General features: G+C 37.9%; 1 protein-coding gene across 9 annotated transcripts in view; it reads right to left on the bottom strand.

Annotated features, from left to right (window-relative positions):
- Window positions 1–19,825, bottom strand: part of LOC125241897 (titin) — a 123,717-nt gene that overhangs the window by 60,488 nt on the left and 43,404 nt on the right. For all 9 annotated transcript variants that reach the window (XM_048150595.1, XM_048150602.1, XM_048150598.1 and 6 more), the window contains one exon: window positions 15,344–15,432. The gene's annotated coding sequence lies outside the window, so the exon portion shown is untranslated. The remainder of the gene's footprint in view (window positions 1–15,343; window positions 15,433–19,825) is intronic.

Here is a 19,825-nt window from a genome sequence, read left to right as displayed (position 1 = left end):
TAAAATACAACTTTGCCCCCTTGTATGACAAATAACTATTAAACCTCAGTTTTGAGTTTGGCCCATATTCTTAGCTTCATACGTGTTAAAGCGACATATAGCCGATCGTCCCCCAACGGTGTAATGCCATCTAGGCCACCGTACCCATTTCTATATGGTTCTGAGGTAAGTTTTTTTCTTAGACTGGGCATTGCTCAGAGCATTTAATTTTTTTTTTTATTTCGGTGGCAAAATTTTTACGTGAATCCTGTAAGCGTCACATTGTCAATTTAAATAGACGTCGCGGATTTCTACCAGAAACAAAGAAAACTCATGCTACGCTTACGGGGTTCGGGTAATAATGCTGCCACCGAAATCAAAAAAGTTGAAACGCTCTGAGAAATGCCCGACTATAGCTGTCTAAAATGGAGTTGGGCGGGACTTGTCGCTAGGCAGAGTGATGGCAGATGGACTAAAATGTTAACAGAATGGTGGCCGCTCACAGAAGTAAGAAGCTCTTGGCATCAGTTAGCTCGTTGGGTGGACGACATCCGGAAAATTGCGGGTCACAACTAGATGAGACTAGCCCAGGACCAGGACAAGTGGCGTACTAGAAGAGAGGCCTATGCTCAGCAGTGGGCGATAAAGGGCTGATATGATGATGATGACGATGATAGCTGTCTATACGGAGTTACATATGTCTTTGGTACGTACGTACCGAAACTATATCCTTTGCCCATACTTTTCCACTCAACACTCATCAAATATACTTTGGCGCAACAACGCTGATTAGATTGTAGCCCGGTCAAATTTTCATTGTATTCGTATAGTCTCTAGTCCAGCGTCAGTGTAGCCTGATATATTAGGCGTTGTGTGGGGCGTGGGGCGTGCATGCCGTGCATCTCAAACAATTGAAGTTCATACAAGTGTCCTGAGTCCACACTGCATAGCGTGCACAAGGGCCACCCGACCGAGCGTCCACTCAGTTTTGAAACAAAGGTATATGCAAGAAAGAGATGCAGATTGCCACTTATTCTTACCCACAGGGGCATTTTCAGAATTTGGGTCCGCGTCAGTTGTTAACAAAAATTAACTCGCTGTCAGTTTTGTGACGACAATTAAGCATAAAATATGTCTAAAAATTTACTTTTTTTACATTCTGAATGTTGATTATCGCTTAAAGTTTATGTAATTTAACACAAAAATAGTATTTTTATTGAAATTTCATGCTTAACTATCGTCAATAAAAACTGACTGTGAGTTAATTTTTGTTAACAACTTACGCTAATTGGGGGGTCCCAAATTCTGAAATGCCCATAGTTGCGTCTAAAATTTTGCAGGTGTAAGAAGTTCTACATCCTGCAAGTTTCACGCTTCACGCTGCCAATGACATTTGGTGACGTCACGACGCCCACGCAGCACGGAGGCGGCGGCCTCGACAGAGGCTGCGCCGGCCTTATGCCTACGCTAAAGCTAACATGTGAAAGGTTATGTATTGGCAGTCTCTTCACTACCCAAATTAACACTTAGATATAAGTGAGGCTCGAGGAAACGCCCGCCGTTTGAAAATCATAACCATAATTATCAACATCACTCTGTGCCCTACAGTAGCACATGATTGTCACGAGAGTATGTCGTCGCGAGACAGACTACCCGTCCTTATGTCATTAATACAATTAGTCAAAGACGTGTCATCTATCTCGCGGTGACATACCTACTCTCGCGACAATCATGTGCTAGCCCACTTGGTCTCACTCTAAAGATCGTGTGAATTACAGCGTGTTTTACGATTCGATATCGGATATAGGACCGCTTCTTATTCTATGATAGCACGCCCAACGAACACTTTTGACTGCCTGTCGATGAGGTAGGCTTCGTTGAGTGTGCTATGAATTAATGCCGCCTCTTTGACATCCTTCCTACATCATGTCGGATCGGATATTGTGGAAACGCTCTTAGAGTTTGCCATCTTATGGCCTGAATCGGAAAAATAAGACTTATTTCCTGTAGTCTTACCGCGTAGTTTTACCAGTTGAACCATTGGGATTTTTCTTCCCAATAGACTTACTGATTGTAAGACTTTGCTTTTTTGTACGAAACCAGACGCGACAACTGTTTCGACAAAGCCCCGCTGCGGGGCTCCTATTCCTAGATTGTTACGTACCTAACAAACCTAAGCTACCTATTTGCCTAGCCCTTAGGTACTATCAGTAAGTATATTGGGAAGAAAATTCCCAGTGGTTCAACTGGTAAAACTACGCGGTAAGTCTAGAAGGAATAGCCTAAATAAACGACACTATTGTGACTGCAAAAACTGACCTCTTTAGTTCGCGCAAGGTACTTATTATCGATATAAATTCGATAAATTGTCACTGTTAGGCCTCTGCTAAAGTTAAGAATATGTATAATTATACTATTTAGTAAGTACCATAAATATGTTACCAGCTACTTGCTACCAGACCAGACCAACCTGTGGCACCAATTCTTAAAACTGGTGCGTTGTGTACTCGAAAAAGATCACCAATAATAAATGTCACTTATTACACAAAAAGGAACCCTATGTAAGTGTGATTATGGTGATATGAAACGAACATAATGACGTGGTCGAGTCTTATGAGATCCTGTTAGGGTTGTCTCAACACCATTCTAAACTCAGTTCAACCTTACTTGTCCAACATAAGTAATAAACAAACGAAACGTCAAATATGGTCAAAGACAATAACTAGTGATTGGAAGTGTCGATAAAATGATGTATTAACGATAATTTCGCTGCTGAAGTCATAAGAGGATTTTCAACTTTACGTCACACAACACAATATCTATTCTTTGTTAAAACCAAAATGTTATTCCTTTTCGTCACATTTGCAATAATCCTGTGAAAAAGGCTTGTCTCACTTTCGCTTTATGTACCTACTAAGTTGTTTCCGGACCGATACGACCTTCAAACCTTCAAGAAAATAGCTTCCTCCCACATCTTAACGCGCATAGCATTACTCGCAAGTCCTCTGATATTGCAGCAAACGCTCGTTTACCATCAGGCAAACCTTCTGCTTAGCGATGCTTACATTACATTACATATAGACATGTATCTTCGTATTGACAGATAAAGTATAAGAAAAAAACGTACCTCAAAACCATACAGAAAAAGATACGGTGACCTACATGGCGATACACCTTTGGGGGACGCTCGGCTAGATGGCGCTAATATTCATATTTGACATTTTAACACATATCAAGCTAAGAATATGGGCCAAATTGTCAAAACTTAGGTTCGAAAGTTTCAAGCCTGTGTCGAGAGATGGCAACTCTCTATAATTACTCGATCGCTTTGCATATACATGCTTAAAAAAATCGTATCAAGCATGTTTCTCTAGCAGCCCTACGGGTCGGCGGCCTCCATTCTTCTTTTGGAGCGACCACTTTCGCTTTTTGCCCGATTGCGTTGCGGCAAGCCGCGCGCTCCGCCGTTTTTAAAATTCCCAAATGGAATGGTAATGATTAATCAGAATGGGTGTTCCTGTACGCTTACCGTGATTTGCACACGACGATACTCGCTAGTTGCTAGCGTCTGCGTAATAAATACTGCTATCAAGCAAGAAAAGAAATACTTCTGTCCTGGGTTCCAATCCCGGTAAAGGCATATGTAGGAAAACAAGAAGATTTAAAGAAGGAAGTGTGGGAATGCTGCCGGAACAGTAACCTGCGGCTCCAACTCCAGGGAATTGGGCTGAATGAACACAACAAGTGATCGACAGCCCGCCTGCCTCCGGCCGGGCGTCCCTACACTACATCTACATCTATGTAAGTATTTAGGTTTGGTTAGACTCATGTATTAAGAGATCAAAGAACAGTGATTATGTAAAATAAGCTGCACACTTACATCAATTTAGTTAAATTTCAAAATTGATAAAATACATGACCTTTCTGAAAATGGATTCTTTCACTATGGGATGTTTGTAAAACATGTACGTAGTCGTTTCACGAAAAACCTGAAACCGGTACATGCCAGCAACGTGTTAATATAACACTACAAGTACGTTATGTAACATATGCTAATATGCCATCGATATTGTAACACTTATACACTTGTACAGTCCCGTTTCTGTGTCAACGCCTCAACGGTGTGTTATGTGAGCACTTTGCTACTTTTCATCTTCATTTTCGACGAACATATCCTAGGGGTTCTGAAAAGCCAGCAATATTCGGATAAATACGAAGTATTCGGCCGAATACAGAGTAGTTTTTTTATCATTATTATAATATGGGCTTACTCTTGGCCACAGACTAGCCAAAGGCGAAGACGTGGCCTACGATGGAGTGAGCTCGCCTAGAAGATGCTTGTTCACCCTTGATTTGAAGGTTGCCGGGTTATATGAGCTCGGAAATATAGCCGCCGGCAAGAAATTGCACTCCTTGGCAGTGTGCATAAGAAAAGAAGAAGCGAAGCGCTTCTTACGAATTCGCGGAATATCTACCAAATAAGTTCGGTAGTAAGTCTACCGAATATTCTTTTCATCTCTAGTCAGAAGTAACAAGACAAGTACATATGCACCGTGCCGATTAGATAGCCCGATAAACAACCTCCTCGAAGAAACAAAGGATATAGCGGATGCCGACGCGGTCCGCTGGTCAAGCAACAAAGAGAACTCAAGAAGCATACTCATTTTATAACGAAGTTAACATTGGTACTATGAACTTACGAATTATCAAAATTCGAGCAACATTGGGAAGAGAGTTGGCGTGTTGACGGTAAGTCCCTTCGCCAAACGTATGCCCAATATAGCATAAGGCCTAGTTACCCTTCGGGTTTGGAATGTCAGATGGCAGTCGCTTTCGTAAAACTGCAGCCTATGCCAAATCTTGGGATTAGTTGTCAAAGCGGACCCCAGGTTCCCGTGAGTCGTGGCAAATGCCGGGATAGCGCAAGGAGGATGATGATCGTATTTTAAGACATTGCATGACTAGTTTTAGCAATGACCTGTAATTGATTTGCTAGATGTAACGTGTTTTTCCCCTCACTAGCTCGGAAACACGTGTTTTGTCCTTTAATATCAGCGGGTAAAAACGCATTTTATCCACTAGTGGGTAAAGTAATTTGACCTTGAATATAATCAAATTAACTGCTTTAAAATTGATAAAAGTAGGTGAATCTAGTAATAAAGATGATTTACCACCTGTGGAACTACTGGAAGCAGTAATAAACGCATTTTTTTGCGTTGTAGTTTCCTCGCTATAGTGAGGGGAAAAGTTTTGTGTTACACTCGGGTGCAAATGTATTTTACTTCTCGTGTGTTAAAAAACTCGCAAGTTCAGGATTCTATTCTCAAACCACTCGCTTCGCTCGTGGTTCAACTATAGAATCCTTTCACTTGCTCGATTTTCAATTCCACACTCGGCGTTAAAATACAACTTTGCCCCCTTGTATAACAAATAACTATTGTTACTTGGCCAAATAAAGAAACATGAAACGTATTCAGATATTTTCGTGAATCTTGGCCGTATCCAACAATATTGTAGAGGTACTTAACAAAGCCTACACATACGAATATGTAAAGCTACATAAGGTGCATACCATGGCGCTGTGTGGTCAACTGTTGAAAGTGGGGCGCTCGCAAGGACGTCTGCGCAAACGCAGATGGTTCCAAAACTCGGAGACCGTATGCGTTTGCGATTGAAGATTTCAGAGGAAGAGAGGAAGATACCTTAGTTATGTCGCTATGTGATGCAATGTTAATATAAAATAAGTTAAAGAAAGTTTAGGAATATTGATAATCATCATCCTCCTTGCGTTATTCCGGCATTATTTAGCCACGGCTCATGCGAGTATGGGGTCCGCTTTGACGATTAATCCCAAGATTTGGCTTAGACACTAGTTTTACGGAAGCGACTGCCACCTGACCTTCATCGTTTTACTTTTACAATAGTTACTTTTGACGTGTATTTTGTTCGTTTCTGACCCGCTTTTGATGCTGGCTGTACTTAATTTGATCTAATTGATCTCATGGTAATAACAAAAATATGCTTATTATATGTACTCGTAGACCTATGTATATTTTTCATGATATTTTTAGATGTCTGTTTAGTCTATTATAAAATAAAAACCGATAAAATCGACACCGGCTATACAACTGGCCCTTTGTACGCGAGTGACACCACAATACGATGGAAAAATGTCGCAAAATGGACGTCGGCGGTACTACGAATACTCGCAACTAGGCCAAGGAGCGATGCTGGATGGAGCGGAGCGGACGAGCGCGTTACCGAATGAATGAATGAATGAATGGAATGGTTTCATTTGTCAATAGAGCAAGCACTACAGGCAGGCCCTATCGCACTACTTATTTGTAAGTGCGATAGGGACTGCCTGATATTTTATCGTTTAATGCGCGACCATACTATCTGTGCAGTAGAGCGATAGGGAGAACTAGCTACGATAAGGTTAAGAAGCGTAAGCGATTAAGACATAAGCGATAAGACTATTGGCTAGTCTAGGTACTTAGGTCGCAGCGTCGATGCTGCCAAAAGCGCCTATTGACGATTCGTTCGGAAGACGACGCGGCCTGTCAAATATAACTTTTAACTCTTGGAAACTTGAGACAATATTTAAGGCTGGTTTTTAATGTCACGTGGACCGACCGCACTGGACTAATACGAGTATGTGTTAACTTCAGGGAGCGTTTTAGAGTGGCGAGGATGGGTCCGCGCGGACGACAACATCAACTTCATACAAATTGGTCGCGCGAATCGCTCCGCGCGGACGGTCCGCGTGACACTAAAACTAGCCTAAGTTTTATTTTAATTGAAATAAAATTATTACGATTTAAAAAAAATAAGCATACTCTGCGTCACTGTGACAACTGCAAATGTATTTAATCCTATCCATTTTATTCATTACTGCATTCCAATCATACTTCACATAAGATTTACCTACTCAAAATACTCCCATCGAGTAACACTAGTACCGCATCCTTTTAAACATGTTCGATATACCAGACGTGTACAAACTTACATATGCGGTCACATTTCCGCTTCTACCGCGACTATTGTACTACTTTTGTACGAGCATGGTCAATTCAGATGTTTACCCGAGTGCAAAATAAGTTGGTAAAGCTATAAATGTCATTGGATAATGGTCCCTAACGAGGTGGAAATACGAATGTTGGCCGACAGGATGGTTTGCATGCTAGGGTTGCCACTGCGATAGTTTTTTTTTTATACTATATAATTATAGTATGTCGGTGCCAAATATATAGCTCAGCTGATAGTATTAAGTAACCATTTATTTATTTATTTATTTATTTATTCACAAGAACGGTTACAGTATACCAGTTACACTTGCTACTAAAAGTAAGATAAACATATTAATAGAATGTAAACAATAAAACTCATTAACAATATTTAGACTATTAACTATTATACATTTAAGTTTAACAAAGAAATAAAAATCTATACTACTAAAAGTATAAGAAGCATTCATCATCATACGTCACATGTTCATGCACTCTCACAATAGGTGAGGCACCTGGAGATTAAGTTAGGCCACCGATCCATGAAAATATCCATGTGTGTTATTACTGTGACCTAAACATGGGTTTAATGTTTGCTCTTCGTTCAGATACGTATATTCGCGATTTATTTTTATAAAGCGGAGAGAAAAGTAAAACAAACTCAGGATTGGATTCTCTGAAGTCTCGAGAGACAGGCTTCAGATATTCTAATTACAATAGATGTTTGCCTAACGTAAAGCCTCCTTTCTGTTCAAAGCCTTCGATCTCTGAATCTACTGCATTTTTATAACTTGTTCTATAACACTATACACGTTTTCATTTCACTTGATGTTTTAAACAAAACTTTAATACAGCAGTGGCAGGCTGGCAGCCCTAAGCTTTAAGTATGCGATATCTACTATCGACGCAGTTTCAATAAAACTGGCCCTTACAATGTACATTATACACTGATTGACGGTCAGATACACACTACTAGCGAAATACAGTATTTTCTATACAGGGCAAGGTTTATTTATATAGGACTAGCTTTTGCCTCGCGGCTTCGCTCGCGTTAGAAAAAGACAAAAACCGGCCAAGAGCGTGTCGGGCCACGCTCAGTGTAGGGTTCCGTAGTTTTCCGTATTTTTCTCAAAAACTACTGAACCTATCAAGTTCAAAATAATTTTCCTAGAAAGTCTTTATAAAGTTCTACTTTTGTGATTTTTTTCATATTTTTTAAACATATGGTTCAAAAGTTAGAGGGGGGACGCACTTTTTTTTTCCTTTAGGAGCGATTATTTCCGAAAATATTAATATTATCAAAAAACGATCTTAGTAAACCCTTATTCATTTTTAAATACCTATCCAACAATATATCACACATTGGGGTTGGAATGAAAAAAAAAATCAGCCCCCACTTTACATGTAGGGGGGATACCCTAATAAAACATTTTTTTCCATTTTTTATTTTTGCATTTTGTTGGCGTAATTGATATACATATTGGTACCAAATTTCAGCTTTCTAGTGCTTACGGTTACTGAGATTATCCGCGGACGGACGGACGGACAGACAGACATGGCGAAACTATAAGGGTTCCTAGTTGACTACGGAACCCTAAAAAGTAGCCTATGTCACTCTCCATCCCTTCAACTATCTCCACTTAAAAAATCACGTCAATTCGTTGCTCCGTTTTTCCTTGAAAGACGGGCAAACAAACAGACACACACACTTTCCCGTTTATAATATTAGTATGGATTTACAATCTTCATACTAAGAATCGTACTTACCTCCATTTTTTAGCGCCACCTATTAAATACCTATACTATCATAACTACACTGATGATGCCTACAAATTTTTTTTTTCAAAATGTGTATGTGATATCATGATATTAAAATAAAGAATAAAAACACGCAAAATTTGTTCTTATAAAAAATAAAACACGCAAAAATATTTGGGGAAAATATGATTTTGGTCACTTCCAGGCTGCGAACAGCGCCATCTAGTTTTAAGCCTAAAAGGCCCATACGTTTCAGGGGTACGCGTTTTTGTATAAGCTTTGTCTGTCCCGGTATTATACAAATATGGTCCTTGATACAGAATGATCCAAAACAAAAACTCAATTTGTGTCAATTGATCTATGGCCAATTTTATGTATCTGAACATGGCAACATTTTTTCCTTTTTTGTTCGATCATGCAGCTATAAATCAAACACACATTTTTCGCTATAAATGAGTCACTAAAACTTTCATTTGGCTCAAAAAATGATTGATATCACTCAATTCGATTTCATATTAATTCCATATTAGCAAGTCGTTCAAAATCATTTTGACAGTTCTTAAAAAGAAGCTGATTTGACTAGGAGGCAAGTAGCCTATTCTATTTACCAACCCTAGCACGGAATGCATTATCTACCATCAGAGACTCAATAGGACTGGTTCCAACGTTAGAGACACTCCGAATAACGAATGTAACTAGTACTTTCATAACACTATTGTATATATTTGCATTACCTACATATTTACCCTACTCAGGGCCAGTTTCATCAATCACTGTTAACAGACACATCAACGTTACGCAGCAAAATAGGCTAGTTTCAGTTTCAGTGCACCACCACATAATTAGAAGAAAAATTTGTACAGTAATTATGTTTAAACATAATTTCTTCTTAATAAGTCAAAGAGAAAGATATAAAGTAAATAAACTGACCGTGATGTCACACCTTAGTACTCCATAGAAATTCTATATTACCAAATCGTTTTGACAATTCTTAAAAAGAAGCTGATTTGACTAGTCGGAAACTAGCCTATTTAAGTTCCTTTTGAAAAAACCTCCGACACAGTCCAGTGGACCGATTTCCACCAGACATAGCTAAGAACACTGCCAACTAACGCCGTCGCGTCTCATCGCATCGTCTACTTCCATATAGATAAGGTTTGATTTCGTATGCGTCGCATCGCCGTCGCGCGACCATCGCGCGACCGTCGCCCACGCAAGCCACGGCGTAATTCTTCTTTCAAACAAAAAATAACTAAATCTACTAAAATCGATTCATCCGTTCGGGAGCTACGATGCAACAGACAGACACACACAGACAAACAGACAGACACGTCAAACTTATAACACCCCTTTTTATTCTTTTCTTTATTCTTTATTCTTTCTTTATTGCACCATGGTAATTACAATATGTTTTTTACATGCGAAATAGTCAGTACCTCATGGACCCAAGATGGGTATGGCAATTTAAATCTTAAAATTAACTTATGTGCTAATACATATTGTGCATGTATATCATTAAAATTAATTAAGAATTACAATGAATAAAATTTTAAATATGAACATAATTATTAAAATACTAACATCCTTATTATTAGCAACATACTTTAATTATTACAAATAGTACCGAATGTGATAATCAATTTCATAGTATTAAAATAGTAATAGGTATAATTAATCAGTGCTCATGTCATGTCATTATCATTCATAAAATCCTTAACAGTAGTTTTTATTGATAAGAAATGTCTTCAAATTATTTGCGTAGCTTTTGTCGTTCTCCTCTGACCTAATGTAATTTGGAAGTTGATTATAGATTTTTACAGCAGCATATTAAGGGCTATTTCGGAATAGTTCCAATTTCGGTGCAGGTAGTTGCAGTTGCAGTTTATTTCTTAAACGTTCATTTTGCTGCTTTTGAAATAGATGCATATTTTTCTTTACAAACATAGCCAGTTCAAAAATGTAAAGGCATGGTAACGTAAGTATACCATGATTTGAAAAGTAAGACTCGCAACTTTCATTATTATATTTATTAACTAATATGCGTATACACCTTTTCTGCATTACGAACAAGTCGTGTGCGTCAGTACTATTACCCCACATTGCGATACCGTATCGCAGCCAAGAATGTGCATAAGCATAGTACGCAGAAAGTGCTGCAGCAAAATTCGAGTATTTACGAAGTGTGAATAATGCGTACTGGAATCGGGATAATTTGGATTTAATATCTAAAATATGGGCTTTCCAATTCAAATTGCTGTCGATTGTCACACCTAAAAGTTTAAAATTATTTACTTCTTCAATTTGTTTGTTGTTTAGCGTTAGATTTAGTTGTAAAGGGGTTCTTTGGTAAGGATAAAACTGAATTAATTTTGTTTTATCTGAATTTATGCTAAGATTGTGGTCATTCATCCAATGGTTTATTTTATTTAAGGTTTGTGCTAATGTCGCGTTAAAATCGTCATTGCTATTAAATTCAAAGAGGAGGGAAACATCGTCTGCAAATAGGACATTTACGTCGGGTAAATCGGTTTACACAAAAGACAGACAGACAAGAAAGACTTACAACTTTCTTTTTTCGCCTTTTATCAAAGCCTACCGACCTATTCAAGTTACTGTAAAAACATAAGTTAAAAAAAAAGCTGTACTTTTTTAGGAGTAATCAATAAAACAGTGTGCGTAGCCGAATGCACAAATGCTCACGAAACGAAACGCTCGTAGATATTTATCTTTATGGCCAGACTACCTTTCGCGGCGTTTCGTTTTCGTTTCGCGTCGTAGAAATGTCATTCGGCTAGGAGGCCTGTACTTTTTTACAAGATTTCAATAAAACAGGCACCATCACGAACAATTGAGACGTCGAACATTATTTACTTGACCATACAGTCGGTGCGATAGAGAGATCAAAAACGTTTTTACCGATGTTGCCTGAGAAAGGTTTTTTGTACTGCACATGTTTTCTACTTATTTTTAGGAGCACCGATACAGATAGGGGAAAAAACTAAAAGCTGTTATATACTAGTATATGTATATATCCGATTAGTAAAAAATGGGGTCTAGAAACACTAAGTATTTCTAGATAATACCTATCACATATATTATTTACACTTATAGTTTTTTCTATTATTTATTTTTTCATATTTCTATGCAATATATAACTAGTGCCTACGCCAAATCTTGGGATTAGTTGTCAAAGCGGACCCCAGGCTCCCATGAGCCGTAGCAAATGCCGGGATAACGCAAGGAGGATGATGATTTCTATGCAATATCACGATTTCATTTTTTTACAACCCAATTAATTGCTTGAGCTGTTTCGTGTGCTCTGCCTACCCCTTTTGGTAATACAAACGTGAGTTTTTGTATATACGAGAGAGGTAGACTTATAAAGTGTGGTGCGCAGACGTTACCTTACTGATCAAACTCGTGGTAGCCGTGCAATTAAGCGGCAACATCTAATTACCTGCACTAGTGCGGTAAATACGATTTTCCGCTTTAGGTTACCCTCTCAATAATTTGCCTTAATTACCTATTAAACATACTTGGTAATAAAAGGACTTGCACCCTTCTGGGGATGAGTATTTCTTACTCGTAATGCACCTTAAAAATACTCTTTCGTACTCGCTGTAAATACCACCTTCAAAATACTCTCAAGTAAATATATTTGACGAAGTATATTTACTTGAGGTAAGCTTAGTTTTTTTTTTAACTTTCTGAATTTTTTTTTGTATGTGTTATTATTTTTTTTTAATTGTTATAAATATAAATTCCTTTTATAAAAAAATCCAGACGTGGCCAATGATGAATTGATGGCCCGTGGCAAAATAAATGAAGAAACAGTTTTGCACCGTTTTTTTAGAGTTCCGTAGTCAACTAGGAACCCTTATAGTTTCGCCATGTCTGTCTGTCCGTCCGTCCGTCCGTCCGTCCGTCCGTCCGTCCGTCCGTCCGTCCGTCCGTCCGCGGATAATCTCAGTAACCGTCAGCACTAGAAAGCTGAAATTTGGTACCAATATGTATATCAATCACGCCAACAAAGTGCAAAAATAAAAAATGGAAAAAATGTTTTATTAGGGTACCCCCCCTACATGTAAAGTGGGGGCTGATATTTTTTTTCATTCTAACCCCAACGTGTGATATATTGTTGGATAGGTATTTAAAAATGAATAAGGGTTTACTAAGATCATTTTTTGATAATATCAATATTTTCGGAAATAATCGCTCCTAAAGGAAAAAAAAGTGCGTCCCCCCCCCTCTAACTTTTGAACCATATATTTAAAAAAATATGAAAAAAATCACAAAAGTAGAACTTTATAAAGACTTTCTAGGAAAATTGTTTTGAACTTGATAGGTTCAGTAGTTTTTGAGAAAAACACGGAAAACTACGGAACCCTACACTGAGCGTGGCCCGACACGCTCTTGGCCGGTTTTTATTATTTTATTATTACAGGCCTACATGATTAGGTGTAAATAGTGTTAAAATACCGAGAACGAAACCAATTCCATTTGACATTATCTGTTAATGTAAGCTCCATGCAAAATAGTATTTTATACAATCGTGATATAATACAAAGCTTTTCAGTCGAGTACCATGTTGAAATGAAAATGAAAAGCTTAATTATATCACTATTGTATACAATACTTTTTCTACGAGTCATCATCTTCATCATCAATGGACGGAAATATCATCATTCATGCAAGTTAAAATTAATGTTAATAGAGTCGTTCACTGCTGTATCAACATCGAATTACCTAGCAACCAATTGTTTGTAATAACCGTCTCTGATTGGCCGATAACGCGACAGATAAAAAAAAAATGTGTTTCAGATGCAGGAAAATTTTGCCAGGTATCGCAAATTAGTATAGAAATTGTATGAAGTTCTATTTTTGAAATTATTACAGTTAACTAAAGTCAACTATAATGAGCTTATTATAATTGAGTCGGAACTGCCATAGAGTATCCAACACTGAAAAGTTAACACTTATAGTTTAGTCTGTGGTGTCCTAATTGACAGATTACAGTCGACAAGTAGAAAAAAAAATTAAATAGGAGTTCTGTTGGGTTGGGTACTAAGTAGGTATTTATGATTATGATTATACCTAACAAATACTTCACATACCTAATTTGGTATTCTTGATATTCATCATATAGCAAGGACGTATTAACGAGTAAAAATACTTCAGCTATGAATAAATACTTCCCCAGCCTAGTATTTAACTGGAACCAGTAAATGCTTAATGGTGGAGTATTTTGCCCCGATTAACCGTAATACGAGTTAATTAAAGGACATAAATAGTTAGTGCTTAAAAAGAAACCTGAATCACTATAAAGGCCTGTTTAGAGAGATGCCCACATATGTAGATAGATACTGTATATGTTTCTGTCGATGGGCTATGTATGTAGGTAGTAAATCGGTATGAACGTTTCCCATGTAAATGTGTATAAAACCATAAATTAAATATGAGAAGATCATACCATCCCATACATTTAAATGCGACCGCCTAAGAACGCGCATACACTACACACATAGATGGCGCCACAAAAAAATGTCTTGTGGCTTTCGATTATACTTGTAGATGGCGTTAAGTGTCACTTTTGACATAGATTTATGGCTCGAAAGTGACACTTAACGCCAATCTACAAGTAATCGATGGCAACAAGGCATTTTTCTGTGGCGCCATCTATGTGTGGTGTAGTGAAGGTACGCGCGTTCTTAGGCGGTCGCATTTTAATGTATGGGATGGTATGATGCTTCTTATATTTTAATCTATGATAAAACTTACAAAAAGTACACCTACAAAAAAGGTCTTGCAACCGAAAACGAGGAATGTATGACTTGGTAAGACCAAGCGAATTAAATTTACCTATTTAATTATGCAATTTGCATAATATTTTAGCATTACAACCAATTTACCATGAAATTTAAGTTTTGTGCAAATAAGGGGTTGAATGACATTGCAGTGACAGGTTGCCAGCCTCTCGCCTACGCCACAATGAGGAGGCACACTCTAAGGTTATGACAGATGGCGCCACCTCATTAGTCCATTGCACAGATAAAAAAATCATATGTGAGAGCGAGAAGATAATATTTTAATTTTTTTTTATCTCTCACATATGAATGACAGTGACATGCCTGCCTGGACACTTGCACAGGCGCCGCCTGGCGGGATAAAATGTCAGTGTGCCTCCTCATTAAACCCATTTTAATACGACACCCACGGGAAAGATTTGATTTTATTTATTAGAAAATAATGTATAAAGATTTGTTATGTTATTTCATTACTTGAGTAATGTTATATTTTTATTATTAGTTTTATTGGGTATGTTATAATTACCTATTCATTAAATTATTCTAAATAAACTAAAACACAAATCTGTTTAGAAATTAATTCGCTTAGCAATTTGTAAAGTAACAATTTGGTGAAATATACTCATACACAAAAACCTCATCAGTAGAAAACAGTGACGTAAGAGCAAATTTTTTTTTAGTATTGCATTTATTTCAGTTTATAGCCGGAAAGTTTTAACTTCTTATACAAAATTTAAATTTCGCGCCTTTTCTACTGAAAACTTGGTTGTGTTTGAGTATAAATTAAATACTTACATGGCAACACAGATTATCTATGCTAAATCAAAATGGCGGCGATTCGTTTTGGCGGGAGCCGGCGGCAACGTCACATTGTCGGCTTGCAGCTGCAACAATTAAAAAACATTAAAGTGACTATTTAGTAAAATAAGCACAAGGCAATAGTACAATACATTACGATACAAGTGCGATAAATAAGAAATTCGAAACTAGTGGTGATAATAAGACACGAACGTACAATGTCTTAAATCGCTACGAGTTTCGCTATTCGTACATGCATCGTACAAAGTGTTAAAGTACATATGGCCATTAAACTTTTTGATATAGACACGTAATGAACTAATTACCTAACAAGTGCGGCAATGTTAATAATATTAAACTACTGATATCTATCCGGGCGGTCAAACAAGTTTGTTATTTTGACGCGAACTACTTATATTTAATATTTTTCGGACACATTCATACACATAGAGTACTATTATTGTGTTAATTGTACTGTCAATCAGCTTAATTTCCCACTACAAAAACCGTCAGTAGCTCACGATGACACGAGCTGTCAACGCATCTCCATACAATGACAAGCAATGGCACATTGTTCTGTTGTGGGTGAAAAATAACGGCGGTACAATAAGAGTAACAGTCGTCTATAGACATTTTTGTTCTAATTACATAGACCGATAAGTGGCGGAGAGTCATCTATAAAAAAAAGTTAGATGACTCCAAATTTATCCCTAGTTTAAAGAAATGGTTGATTAACAATGAATTTTTTATAGACTTCTTTGAATGATATGACTGATAATTATGATTCGCCATGATATGATTGCTAATAGATAATTGTATACCCGAATTGGGTCACCGTTGTAACTTACTAATGTAACGAATTAACACACCTGTGTAACACGGTTGAACAAAAAAACTCGCGCCTGTGACACTCCTTGGGTAGCAGGAGTCCATAGGTTAAACCGACCGCTTTCCATCAGGCGGACCGTATGCTTGTTTGCAACCGGCGTAGTATAAAAAAATCTGTATCTTTAGGTATTTTTAAATAAATGTAAAAAATATCTTCCCTCTAAAGCTCATTAAACCAGTTGAGTATAGGTACTTGTTTGATGGATTAACCAATTAACAAAATATTATTGATAGGACGATAAACATTGACGCTTACCACCTTTTTAAAATTTGCCGCTTTATTTTACTGACAAAAACGGCTTGACAGACTATACCTACTGCTCTATTTAGTCTATGGTACGAGTATCTGGAATCCAAGATGGCGCCGGCTCCCGCAACAGCATGCGCAACAGATTACTGTCAAACATGGACCTCACGTACTGTCATTAACTCCATTACAGCTGTTGCGATCGCTTCACGAGCAAGGGCGCCCACTGGCGATACTGACAGTTTGAAGCATAGAGATATATTATGTGAAAACGGACTTAGGTTTTGTGTGTAAGTAAATTTATTCAGATTGGTACCTAATTAATTATACATATCACTTACTTAAAGCACAGTATAATAAAGAGTACTATCGTACAGTATGGCCACTCCCGATCCTCGCTGAAAGTGCCGCCCACGCCCTCTCGGTTACCGCCTGTTAAAAACGCGAACAGTCGACCTGTCATATCTCACTCATACAAACATCGTACGCGTTCACCTACACGAGCGCCTCTTTCATATATTATTTGATCGCCAGTGTCCGAGATGTGCTTAAAGACTTATTCTTATTTTACTCGAGATCTCGAGAGATCTTATTTTACTCAAGATACTCGAGACATTCTTAACATTTTACTCGAGATCACATTTCGTTGGTTAGATCGACAAAAAAGCTGAAGCGTAAGTACACACATCACTAACATCAACCAGTAACAGTACATTAAGGGTTGTTATAGCAAATTATCACTGCGCCTGAGTTGCGTGTGGTGTAGGTACTCGTGTTTTGACGCCAATTTTGTTAACGAAAAATGTTCGTGTTACCGATTGTTGTAAATTTGAAAAAAAAACAGGTGTAAAGGATGTAAATTCGTAAAGAGAATTATGTATTTGTTATCGGTAATAGTTTTACGCTAACTTAGCTGAACGCTCTCGAACGCAAGACAAAAATAAGCTGGTAAAATGTGAGCCTATGTTAAGAGAAACATTTTATTATAGCAAAGACATATGTAACTCCGTATAGACAGCTAAAGTCTAAGAAAAAAGCGTACCTCAAAACAAAACCATACAGAAAAAAGCACGCCGCTATTTATTAATATTTGACATTTTAACACATATCAAGAATGACAAGAATATGGACTGAGGTTCAAAAGTTTTAAGCCTGTGTCGAGAGATGGCAGTCTGTGCACTGTGATTACACATTTTACTTTGACAGTAACTCTCTATTATACTTGATCCTCTTTGTTTATAGGGAGCCAAAAAGCAAATAATCTTTATAATGTATTTTTAGTCAATTTTAAAATTGAAATACATTCGATGTACCCGAACTTTAGTGTAGATATAGCTCATGGGGCAAACTAACATGAAACAGTAGGTACCTATTCGTAGTGCACCTGAAAATAAAACGGTTTCGAAATTCATTTAAGTGTAAGTATGCTTTAGTTCTGGGACCCAATACCAGGTCTACGTCACTCGCTCGCCTGTGTAGTCGCGTGGCACGTACCTACTATTTTCTAAGTTTTACGTAGTAACTTATTAGTATTAGTTAAATAAAGCGTAGGTATTTGTCGTTTTGGGGGCAAGTGAAGGATCTGTACTTTGGTAACATCAATAATCTGTGCCAATACCTATCTTATTATATGGGTCCGTTTTGTAAAGATAAGGTACCTAACTAACTACCGAGGTCCATTCCTGACGGCAGCACAACTAAGAGGACGAGCATGCAATTCTCGGTCTCCAAGATATTTTCTCATCACTCAAGTCAAGTAAGGTAAAGTAGGTTTACACGGGCTTAGTATTTGCCATTAGCATTAACGATTTGAGGCTTGCCAGCAAAGTGACAAGTGGCAAGTAGCCGTCTAGTCTACACATAGGTATTAGAGAATAGTATTAGTTACAAGATATTGTCATGGTAACGAAGCAAACTAATCAATATAGTAGTTGAACTTCACTTGTCAGTAATTTTTACACCACTTGAAAACTGACAAGTATTAGTAGTTTTTTTGCCGGCGATAGTTACTTGTCGCTTAGTAAATAGAACTGACTTCTATTCACTTGCACTCGCAGTTGCACTAATACTAAGCACTTGTGCAATGTGTTTACACGCATGTGACAAGTATTAGTGACACGCACTAAACATTAGCTACTAAGCCCGTGTAAACTCAGCATAGGTACGATAATGTAAACAGCCAATAGGGAGCGACAAACTTTGCTTTGCGCTGAGGTGACGCGGACGGACATTGCTGTTTGCTCGATTTTATCTCTTACGAATAGCCGCTAAAAACTGCCAGCCGACATGTCAGTCGTTGACGCAGACCAAAGAGGATCGAGTATTATATAGAGAGTTACTGTCATCTCTCGACCCAAGCTTAAAACTTTTAAACCTCAGTTTTAACAATTTGGCCCATATTCTTAGCTTGATATAAAATAAATAATTAAATATTGGGGACACCTTACACAGATCAACTTAGCCCCAAACTAAGCAAAGCTTGTACTATGGGTGCTAAGCGACGATATACATACTTAAATAGATAAATACATTAAATACATACTTATATACATAGAAAACATCCATGACTCAGGAACAAATATCTGTGCTCATCACACAAACAAATGCCCTTACCGGGATTCGAACCCAGGACCGCGGCTTAGCAGGCAGGGTCACTACCGACTGAGCCAGACCGGATATGTGTTAAAATGTCAAATATTAATATTAGCGCCACCTAGCCGAGCCTTCCCCAAAGGTGTAACGCCATCTAGGCCACCGTAGTTACTTATTTCTATATGCATGGTTATGAGGTACATTTTTTTTCTTAGACTGTAGCTGTCTATACGGAGTTACATATCGTCACTACTTTTAAAAAATCTCGTATCTCACGCTGTTCCTCAAAGTTAAAACGCAGTAAGTCTATATGCATTCCTTACATACTACAATTTTCTTTTCATTGCCAGACGAAGATACAAGTTTTTTTAAAAGTAGTGACGATATGTCTTTGCGCAGACGCTAGTCCGATCGAAACGTAGTCTGGCTCTGTCGCGCCAATACGGAACAGCGATGCAAATATTATCGTACGCTTTCATGGATTTGGTTTAGCGTCAGCGATTGTCATTTCGGCAAGGCCGGCTGGTGTGAATGAAACTTAACGAATCGCTAGGAATGATCTTCAGCTTGCAAACGATGTGCGAGTATAACGGGATCCTAACCGATGTATGGTAGAAAATAATAAAAAAACCGGCCAAGTGCGTGTCGGGCCACGCTCAGTGTAGGGTTCCGTAGTTTTCCGTATTTTTCTCAAAAACTACTAAACCTATCAAGTTCAAAACAATTTTCCTAGAAAGTCTTTATAAAGTTCT

This window comes from Leguminivora glycinivorella, chromosome Z, assembly GCF_023078275.1.
Source record: "Leguminivora glycinivorella isolate SPB_JAAS2020 chromosome Z, LegGlyc_1.1, whole genome shotgun sequence".
NCBI classification, from domain to species: domain Eukaryota; kingdom Metazoa; phylum Arthropoda; class Insecta; order Lepidoptera; family Tortricidae; genus Leguminivora; species Leguminivora glycinivorella.
This window is presented reverse-complemented; position numbering and strand designations above follow the sequence as displayed.